Here is an 11,316-nt window from a genome sequence, read left to right on the forward strand (position 1 = left end):
CACATCAATATTACCAAGACCATTACCAATTTCAATATCATTAACTTCAACAAGTGGCTCCTTGACTCCTTTGACCAACCATTCGTCATTTCCAACCATCCCAACAATCTGTGCGTTGTCATGTACCTGTAGAAGATTACGTGTGACACTTGGGGTATTACTACCTTGGACCACAATTATTCCTTCTTCAATCATTCTTTCTGTTTCCCTTTTCAAAGCACGACAATCTTCAACATTGTGTCCCTGGCCATTGGAATGGTATTCACACCTTTTAGCAGGTTAAAGTTTCTCGTATGTGGGTCTATATAATTTAGAGGAATAGGTGCAATCATGTTGTAATGCTGTAATCTCTCAAACAAACTTGCATAGGACCCTCCTATTGGTGTAAAATTATCTTTCAGCCTTTGTTCCCTTCTACACCCTTGGCTTGAATGTGGGTTATAGGGCACTTGAAAATTTTGTGGAGGCTGGTGAGGATTGTGTGGTGCTCGTGCTCGCCTTTTGGAGTAACCCAATGGTTGGACAGATGGCCGGACGTTGTTCGGAGGATAATACTAGGGTGGATTATGTGGAGCTCAAGGATGTTCATGGGTCGGTATTGAGGCTGAAAGCGTTTAGCAGGAATGCCCACTGGATCCTGTCGTTGGCGGGGCTCAGCAACATCTTTTCTATCAATGGGAGGACTGTCCCAAGCAACTTGTTCGTTCATCTAAACCAAAATTCCCTAAAACTTTCCTTGGGTTTCTTTTCCATCTGAGATAAGGGGGAGCGGTCTGGGATACTGTCTTTATTTTGTTGATAGTGCCGAACAAAATCTTAAGCCATGTAACTCCATGTATGCCACTTACTGACATCTTGACGAGTATGCCTTTCCAAGGCTGTCCCAGTCAGGCTCTCACTGAAATACACCATCAACAACTCATCTTTCCCGCCAACACTTATCATTTCACTGCAATAACCTCTTAGACTGGCTACTGGATCTCCACGCCCATCATACAAATTAAACTTTGGCATCTGAAACCCTTTCAACTTTCTGGATATTTCGTCTTGCTCAACTGTCTTAGCAGGCTTTGCAGTCTCACCGGGAGGCTCAAAATGAGGAGCGTAAGAGTGTGGACCTGAGACCTTGAAAATTGGTTCTGGAGCATAGTGTTGGGCATCGGGGATTTTTCATACAGTCTCGCTAGAGGATTGAGGAAAGGTAGTAGGTGAATGAGCTAAAAAAACATGAGTGGTCAAAGGAGCAGGATATGAGGTGGTTCTGGGGGGTGGAGTGTGAAAAGGTTGTGGGGAGATATCCTGGACTCGTGACAGTGGCGGAATGGTGACAAGGCTTTCAGTATAGTTAGTAGGAACTGATGGTGGAGGACGCCTACTAATCTAGGCTTGGTATATTTCGGCCATCTGTCCTTTCAACCTTAAGACCTCTTCTTTCAACTCAGATTCTAATTCAACAATTCCCTTATACGGATCAACAACCCTTGTGTCCAAGTCTTTGCTAGTCATGTCTACCTTGCTCTTTGACCTTGTGTTGTATAGATGAGTTACTTAAAAACCACAAACTAACCACCCTTCTGCTCAATGAAGATAACAACAACAACAACAACAACAACCCAGTGTAATCCCACAAGTGGGCTCTGGGGAGGGTAATATGTACGCAGACCTTACCTCTACCCCGAGGGGCAGAGAGGCTGTTTCCAGGAGACCCTCGGCTCAAAGAGGCAACAAGAGACACTATATTAATACTATCAATAGACTCATAATAAAACAACATAAAATACCATAAAATCCATAACATAACATAAATACCATAAAATAACAAAGTAATAACAATATAAGAGATATAGGAAATACGAGAAAGATGTAAGGTATTAATACACAACAGGTAAAGCCCATCATCAGTAGTTGATTAATAACATCCTAAGACTAATTCCTAACTGGCTAGTCTCACTCTAGTGCGCTGTAGAAGAGACATCACAATTTCCCCTAACCTACAACCTTAATGCTCGATCTCCACAATTCCCTGTTTAGGGCCATGTCCTCAGTAACCCTAAGTCACGCCATATCCTACCTGATCACCTCTCCCTAATACTTCTTAGGTCTCCCTCTACCTCTCCTCGTACCCACCACCGCCAGTCGTTCACTCCTTCTCACCGGTGCATCAGTGTTCCTCCTCTGAATGTGCCCGAACCATCTGAGTCTTGCTTCCCGTATCTTGTCCTCCATGGGGGCCACACCCACCTTCTCTCGAATATCTTTATTTCTAATCTTATCCTTCCTTATATGCCCGCACATTCACCTCAACATCCTCATCTCTGCGACTTTCATCCTCTGGATGTGTGAGATCTTCACCGGCCAACACTCGGTCCCATACAACATAGCAGGCCTAACCACTGCCCTATAAAATTTACCTTTCAGTAACAATGACACTTTCTTGTCACACAGGACTCCCGTCGCTAACCTCCATTTCATCCACCCCACCCCTATACGGTGTGTGACATCCTCGTCGATCTCCTCGGACCCCTGAATAAACGACCCTAGGTACTTGAAACTACCCCTCTTAGGGATGACTTGAGAATCAAGCCTCACTTCCACTCCCGCTTCCGTCGGCTCTGCTCCAAATTTGCACTCAAGGTATTCCATCTTCGTCCTGCTCAACCTGAAACCTTTGGACTCAAGAGTATGTCTCCAAACCTCTAACCTCTCGTTGACGCCGTGTCGTGTCTCGTCGATTAGGACTATGTCATCAGCAAATAGCATGCACCATGGCACCTCCCCTTGAATATGATGCGTTATAGCATCCATCACCAGGGTAAATAGGAAAGGGCTGAACGCAGACCCTTAGTGCAACCCCGTAATAACCGGAAAATAATCGGAATCGCCTCCTACTGTCCTAACCCGAGTCTTAGCTCCATCATACATGTCCTTAATCGCCCTAATGTAGGCAACCGGGACCCCTTTAGCCTCTAAGCTTCTCCATAAGACCTCCCTAGGAACCCTGTCGTACGTTTTCTCTAGATCGATAAACACCATGTGGAGATCCTTCTTCTTATCCATGTATTGTTCCACCATCCTCCTAATAAGGTGGATAGCTTCTGTGGTAGATCGCCCCGGCATGAACCCGAACTGGTTGTCTGAAATAGACACCGTCCTTCGCACTCTCATTTCTACCACTCTCTCCCAGACTTTCATGGTATGACTTAGTAATTTAATACCCCTATAGTTGTTACATATCTGGATATCGCCTTTGTTCTTATACAACGGGACCATTGTACTCCACCTCCACTCTTCGGGCATCCTATTAGTCTTGGATATAACATTAAGCAACTTAGTAAGCCATTCCAAGCCTGCTCTACCCACACACCTCCAAAGCTCAACCGGAATTTCATCTAGTCCGGTAGCTCTGCCCCTTCTTATCTTACGCATTGCCTCCATGACCTCATCGACCTCAATGTCCCGACAATCACTTAGTTCATGGGGGCTGTCGGCATTCCTCAATTCATCTAGTATAATATCCTGATCCCCTTCCTCATTTAGAAGTTTATGAAAGTAGGTCTGCCATCTCCTCTTAATCTGGTCATCCCTCAACAAAACTTTGCCGTCCTCATCTTTTATGCACCTCACTTGGTCCAAATCCCGAGCCATACTCTCTCTCACCTTAGCGAGTCGGAGTAACTTCTTCTCCCCGCCTTTGTTCCCTAGTTCCTCATACAAACGAGCAAAAGCTGCCGTATTTGCCTCCGTCACTGCCATCTTTGTCTCCTTCCTAGCTACCTTATATCTCGCAATGTTCGCTCTCTCCTCCTCCTCTCCAGTGCTCCCCACTAACCGCAGGTAAGCCACCTTCTTCGCTTCCACTTTACCTTGTACAACTGCATTCCACCACCAGTCTCCTTTGTGGCCACCGGTGCGGCCTGAAGATACCCCTAACACCTCTCTCGCCGCCTTCCTTATATAGTCCGCCGTCGTCGACCACATAGTGTTTGCGTCCCCACTACTTCTCCAAGCTCCCATTGCCGACAACCTTCCTTCCAACTCCTGGGCTTTAACCTTAGTCAAGGCGCGCCACCTAATCCTCGGGCGGCCTCGTATTGACCTCTGTTTCCTTTTTATCAGAATAATAACGTCCATCACCAAGAGCCTATGTTGCGTTGCAAGGGTCTCACCTGGGATAACTTTGCAATCCTCGCACAACCTTCTGTCGCATCTCCTGAGAAAGAGATAGTCAATTTGAGTCTTCGCCACCGAACTTTGGTAAGTAACCAAATGCTCCTTTCGCTTCGGAAAACTCGAGTTTGCAATCACTAGATCGAATGCCTTGGCAAAATCCAGTAGTGAGGTGCCCCCTCCGTTCCGTTCCCCGAAACCAAAGCCGCCATGCACCTCAGTATAACCACCTGCAGACGACCCAATATGACCATTGAAATCCCCTCCTTTGAATAACCTCCCGGAAGGCGGAATACTACGAACAATGCCATCCAACCCTTCCCAAAAATGCCGTTTAAAGTACACTCACCCACCACCAATTTAATAGTCATTAGTCTATCATTCACACGCCTGACCTCTACCACCGACTCCCTAAGATGGCTATCTACTAGGATACCCACTCCATTCTTACCCCTCACGACTCCAGAGTACCACAACTTATACCCATCCGCGTTTCTCGCCCTCGATCCGACCCACCTAGTCTCCTGGACACACACTATATTAATCTTCCTCTTCTGAAGGATCTTCGCCAACTCTATAGACTTACTCGTTAGCGAACCTATGTTCCATGACCCGATTCTCAACCTATAGGCTCCCTTGCCCCCTCTACCTCCCCTGCCTCCCGACCCACCCCCTGACCCCGGGCCCACTCTTTGCCCCACACTCTGCCCCACCTGAGGACATGCCTTTAATCTATCATCCCAGACTGCCGCCACTACACCTACGACAGATCTACAAAAGACTCGCTAGTGCACAACGGACAACGAATCAAACTAAAAGGAAACAAGTGACTACCTGTACACCTATTGAATGATTTAACTATTATGAACTAAAGTAACATCAATGTAGCTAGCACCAAAAGGAAAACAGTAGAACGGGAGGTACTAATTCCTGAGAACCAAATTTGTGTTGATTTGCAGCCCTCGATATACTTGCAAGCTCACGCACCGCTTCCCACCGCCCTTTGCTGACGCTCGTCCAGGTTGCTCTCCTTTGCTAGTGCTCGTGCGCCCAACTTGTCTCCAACAACTTTGAGAATTTCCCTGAAAACACAAAAAATACCACGACCCAAAGACCAAAAAGGGCTATCACCGCTACCACTGGTGTAGCACCGAAAGTAACTAGCAGCCGAAATTAACTGAAGAAAAACAACAAGCAAGATTCTGAAATAGGCGAGGAGATCCGGCAACATAACATCAACAAACCGGTGACCAAACGAGTGCAACTCGATAGCAATGGACAGCGATTCAATTTGCCAAATTCCAGAAATTCTTAAGCTAAAATCTATCTTTGTCTAATTTAAATGAATTTCTAGTGGTAGGGGTACAACCTCTTTCCTAAAGCAATGTAAGGAATAGAAAAGGTTCTTTTTCTGCTATTCTTTCTAATTCCAGCGATTCATATGGCGTTTTATCATATAATCATGTTAACTCCTGTTTAGATTAGTAATGATGAAGGATGATTTACTCTTTTACAAAAGTTTCATTCACTGTAAATACGTAAACTTTACCTAGTATTGTCACTAATTTTACTTTCTTTTATCACTAAGACTACAAGGACCTAAAATGAGCCCAAAATTGGAATAGCTTTAGATCTATTGGTTTTTGGAAATCAAACCAAAACCCTTTGCTAAACCTTAACACAGACAAACAAATCTAAAGAAGGAGATGGAAGACGAAGGCTTGAGTACTGACCTATCAAAAAACGGGCAGAGAGATGATTAGGAGAAAAGCGACAACCAAAAGCGAAACAGAGTAGCCGCACCCACCAACTCAGTCGTATAATATTACTCCACCAACTCAGTCGTACAAAATTCGATTTTAAGCAAAACCCAGATGCTAAAATTCGATTTAGAACAAAACCAAGATAATGAAATGGAGCTTACCGGGTTTTTCAGGCTTCGATAGTGAACCAGATCTAGGGTTTCAGCAGGAGGGGGAGAGGAGAGAGAAAGGGGCGGAAATTGGAGATAAAAGCATCCTCCCAATAACAAAAGGAACAAAATGAAGCCATCATGTTAGCGTTAGGGCATTTAACAGCTAAAAGTATCACATTGCGTGCAATACACCTAGCAACAATTAACGGTTCTAGAATGACTTCGAAGGTCACGAGGTCACTTGGCATCATCCCAATTTTGTTCATTTCGATCTTTTCTTTTCTTTTCTTTTCTTTTCTAGCACTTGCTTGCTCATTTTCTTTCCACTTTTTTTTATCTAATTATCACTCTTTTCTTTCCTCTTATTTTTCACATCCCATAATTTCACCTTTTTTTTTGCTTCTTTGTTTTTCTCTTTTTTTTTCTTTTTCGATTAATAAATAAAAAAATGATTCGATCGAACCCTATGTAGGTTGCCTACGTATCATGACGCCGTATGAATCAGATCTTTGCATAGTTCAGGAAGATCGGGAATAAAGTAAACAAACTAACGTTCTCAATTTCTTTTTTTTTTTACCTTAATGAATACTCTGACGAGAAATTATTAAGGAAAAACCATTAGAAGAGAAAAAAACTTTTTGATTTCTTTTTTAAAAAGGAAATCTAAAGTACGAACCAAAGAAAAATATTTTAAATTTTTGTTTGAAATCCTGAAAGAAAGATTTCAAACCAAGAAATGAAAAAGATAAAAAAATATTTTTGGATTTTAATTTGATTACCTAAGGGAGAAACTCTGAAAATAAACCAAAATAAAGTACATTTTTTTCTTCTATGTACAATATCCTAAAATTCTAAAATAAAAAGAATTTATTTTTATTTTTTGTTAATTTCCCAAAGAAGAACTTCAAAAGAAAATCTTTTTGGATTTTTGGAACTAAAATCTTAAAGAAAACTTTTAAAGAGGTACTAAAAGAAAATTCTCTTTGTTTTTTGAATTTTTAGTCTTAATGTACTAAAAGAAAATATAACAACAATTTTTTATTTTGAGTTCTAGATATTAATTTCCTAAAGGAAAACCACCTTAAAAGAATTAGTATTCTAAAGAAAACTTCTAACAAAAATATAAAACACGAAACCTCTTCTTTTTTTTTGGATTTTTGATTTACAACACACTTTTTCAAATATAAAGTAAAAAGTACAATAACAAAAAACTCGACATTACTGTACAAAACTAGAAAGTAAAAGACGACATAAAATGAAGAACAGACTCAAAACATAAAAAATAAATAAAACAAATCTCCTTAAGCAACTCCTGAATGAGCCATCCTGACTGGATGGTCACGGGGTGTCTGTCATGCTCAAACTCCGGTAAGTAGATCCACACCTGTATGGAAAAAAACTCAAACCAACACTAGGTGAGACAATAACACTCCCTATTGGATGCATGTAAGACATGTTTGAGACTATTTTTGTAAAATGGCTTATGTGACCAAAAGGTGGCTAGACGTGCAAAATTTAGCTAAGACCCCGCAAAGCCAAGAACCTAAGATTCACTAGGAGGACCGGACCCTATGTATCACATCCCGAAAGATGAGAATCAGGTATGCGTAGTTCGGGCAGATTGGATACGGGCAAGAAAAAACAACTAATTTAGGAAAAATATATTTTTTGTCCCCTTTTTTTTTGAAAAAAATGATGAAACATGTAAACTCTTTTTGGATTTTTCCTTTTTCCTTTTTTTGATTTTATGATTTTCGGAAAATGATGAAAAAGTGCAATTTTTTTTTGAATTTTCAAGCTCTCTTTTTTTCTTAACAAGAATATAACAGAAAACATAATTGGGCCGTACTTGCTTTATCCTCACACTTCACCCTCTATTTTTTTCTTTTTCATTCGTCCTCAATTATCATTGGTCCACCGAATAACCCTTTCACCCTTGAAGAAATATGACATGTAGCACATAGGATGCATCAAGATGGTCTGTTATTTTGGGTACACCTGTCCTAGACGGACCCAACCCCTGTGTTGAGTCCCCAAAGTCAGATGCACGTGATGCAAACAAATGTTCCTACTAGGAATCCGGCATGGGGCTGAGTTATTCTATGTTCAAAACCTGGGTATGTTGTTCTAGATTTGTGTACCCGAGTGGACAACTCGAGCCGAGGGGGGCTACGTACCCGGAACCAAAAGGCCATCTCGCTTTGTAACTTGTCTGAGCCTCTTCCTAATTTAAGGTATGACACTAATAGAAGAGGAGTCATGCCATCATGCACATGCCCGAAGATGAGAAAAGAAGGGTTTTGTAGCAGTTTATATACAATTCAAATAGTATCAAAGCGGTAAAAAGCAGCATTTGGCACATTAGACCCAAACATGTAATAAAACTAGATAATAAATAAAGGTCAAATATAACAATTATTCTAAACTCAAATTCTTGAACCCTGAACCAGAGATTCTGGGTTCGATCCCCTGCAGAGTCGCCAGAGCTGTCACACCTCCTTTTCCTACCCCAGGAAGGGATATAAGAGAGTTTTTTCCAATTTAAGTGACAATCGAAATGAGATTATTTATTTCAAATTCAGAGTCACCACTTGGGATAATTTATGGTATCCCAAGTCACTGGTTAATTCCCGAATCGAGGAAAGATTGACTCTGTTTTACAGTCCACGAAACACATAAATCCGGTTAAGGAATTTTGTTAACCTGGGAGAAGGTTTTAGGCATTCCCGAGTTCCGTGGTTCTAGCACGGTCGCTCAACTGTTATTATTGGCCTATTTATTTGATTTTGAAACACCTTTGAAACCTATGCGCATTTTTATTCCTTCTAAACCGCTTTTAATAGTCCAATTGTTATACAACTAATTATTTGATTGCACATTGCGAATCCTGTCACGAGAACCATACCCACGATCCACAACATGTTTATTTTATTAACAAGATAAAATTATGGCCGGGTCACATAAATGTACCCCGGGAATTTTTTATCCACCAGCTTCTGTCACTTAATTCAGCAAAGCATCCACCATTTAGCATTTCGTAATTGGTCATCATATGTATATAACAAGTTGATTTATCAACAAGAAAAAAATTGATTTATCATCATACATAGAAAACGATAACGATGATTGCACATCAACTTAGTCAATAGGAAACTCCAATTGTTCATTTTGTTGGTAGTATATTTAATATCGGCTAATGAATAGAAAAAGCTTATTGCAGTCCTGACTATCTGCTGCAAAATTGCTTATTCCAAAATGACAAAACAACTAATAATCTAATGATAAACAAACAAGAAATAGCAATATAAATTAAAAAAGAACTTACCATTTACCAAGCAGATACTCATTTGAATTCTTGTCAATCCCATTTCATTCAATTACGGAAACCAATTGTATAGTAGTGCTAACATTGTATTTTCTGGAGTGTTCTCAGAAGCAACAGAATGCAAATACAACTTATTGAACTTCAGCAACTTCACCTAGAGAGAAACCGGTAGATTCGACCCCATTTTGAAGCATCAAATTGATGCAGTTTCTCGATCCCGAGAAAAGCAATGTCGTAGGATGACGAGTATATTAACGGAACCTTAGAAGGAGGTACATCCAAAAAGATCTTACTAGAGAGAATATGATGCCGGCGTAGAGCTTCGACGTCGTCGATTTTGGATGAAGATGTTGTCGACAATCAGAGAAGAGGGGAATTGCATAAAGTGAAACAATTGAGAAATTAAGCAACTTTAATGGAGATGACTGTTGTACTAATTTGAATTCAAGAAGAAGAAGCCGAGAGAGATCGAGGTCAGAGAGAGTGGAAGGTTGACTCGGCTGCTTAGGGGCGTTGCGGTTTTCTTTTCGTTCAGTTTCTGCCTAGCTCTAAGCTTTTTTGTGTAAGGAACATGAAGGAGAAGGGAGCTCAAGGTTCGTTGGTTTTTCTCTGGTTGTTGGCTGAAAAATGGATGGGGATCTGTGACTATGGCTGCTTGGGTTCCGGGGTGTATTTGACGGTGGAAGGGTCGTGTGGTTGAAGAGGGATTCTTGTTGCTTCTATGCTGAAGAAGACGTTCAGGGAGGGGGTTCTTTGTGTATTGCGGCTGATTCCTCCAATTGTCTAGGTTAGTTTTTGTAGGGTTTTTTTTAGGTTAAGGGGTATGGGCCTAGGAATTATGGACTTGGGAATTATGGGCTAGGTCCGAAGATTAAGCTTAAAATGGGTTATTTGAGCCCAAGTTTTATTCTTTCTCTGTGAACAAGACTAAAAATACGACCTCATTTACCAATTAATCCTACTTAAGTAAAATAACTATTAAGATTAGACTAATCGTTAAAACAAACCTATTTTTTGGTATTTTTCAAGATTAAAAATGACTGCGAAACATGAATGAAACTATGTTTTTTGTAATTTTAATTTTCTTGTAATAAAATAAAGTAAAAGAGTCAAAATTCGTTGAAATAGCGATATTAGGCCTAAATTAAATATTTACATGCTAAAATATAAAAAATCTCGGGGAAGGTCAAAAATCACATGTCTACAGTAAACATGTAAAATTAAGCTAAACATGATGACTACATGTGTCAAAATAACTAAGTTAAGGAATAAAAAGGAAACTACTTAGCAAAAATCAGAATTTCAATATTTAGCCCGTGTATGCACTCGTCACCTCGCGTACACGGCAGTCACATATCATAAATTGTCACAATAGTACCAAATCCTAAGGGGATTTGCCCCACATAAGGTTAGACAAGTCACTTACCTCAAACATCACTCAAAGTCTGACTCCCAATGGCTCAAATCTAAGCAAAAGCACTTACATACTATATCTATAACTATAAGAAACTAATCTAAATAATGAAATTATGAATTTAACAAAATTTTGAAAACCGTCCCAAAGAGTCAACCCGGATCCATGTCTCAGAACCCGACCAAAATTATAAAATTCGAACATCCAATCAATTTCAAGTCCAACCATACAAGAATTATCCAAACCCAAATTTTCAACTCCAAAACCAAAAAATTCGGTCTAAGAATTTTACACCTTTCCCCCCCAATTTTCAACTCCAAAACACAAATTATAAGGTGTAATTAACAATAGATTCATAGGGTTTATACAAAAATGAGTCAATAATCCTTACCCAAATGCCTTCTCTGAAAATCTCCCAAAATCTTTCCTCAATCCGAGCTCACAAAGTTTCAAAGTGAAAAATGTATCAAACCCTCGTTTTCCCCCTTTTTCTGC

The 11,316-nt window shown here is 40.4% G+C and overlaps 1 long non-coding RNA gene across 1 annotated transcript; it reads right to left on the reverse strand.

Moving 5' to 3' along the window:
• Positions 1-7,208: 7,208 nt before the first annotated feature.
• LOC142164736 (uncharacterized) lies at positions 7,209-10,143 on the reverse strand. The gene is made up of 2 exons (XR_012695695.1): positions 9,408-10,143; positions 7,209-7,466 (listed from the first exon to the last, which is right to left on the reverse strand). It is a non-coding gene; the product is annotated as an uncharacterized LOC142164736 (long non-coding RNA).
• Between the last annotated feature and the right edge of the window lie 1,173 nt (positions 10,144-11,316).

The sequence above is a fragment of the Nicotiana tabacum genome, chromosome 10 (genome assembly GCF_000715075.1).
Source record: "Nicotiana tabacum cultivar K326 chromosome 10, ASM71507v2, whole genome shotgun sequence".
Taxonomy (NCBI): domain Eukaryota; kingdom Viridiplantae; phylum Streptophyta; class Magnoliopsida; order Solanales; family Solanaceae; genus Nicotiana; species Nicotiana tabacum.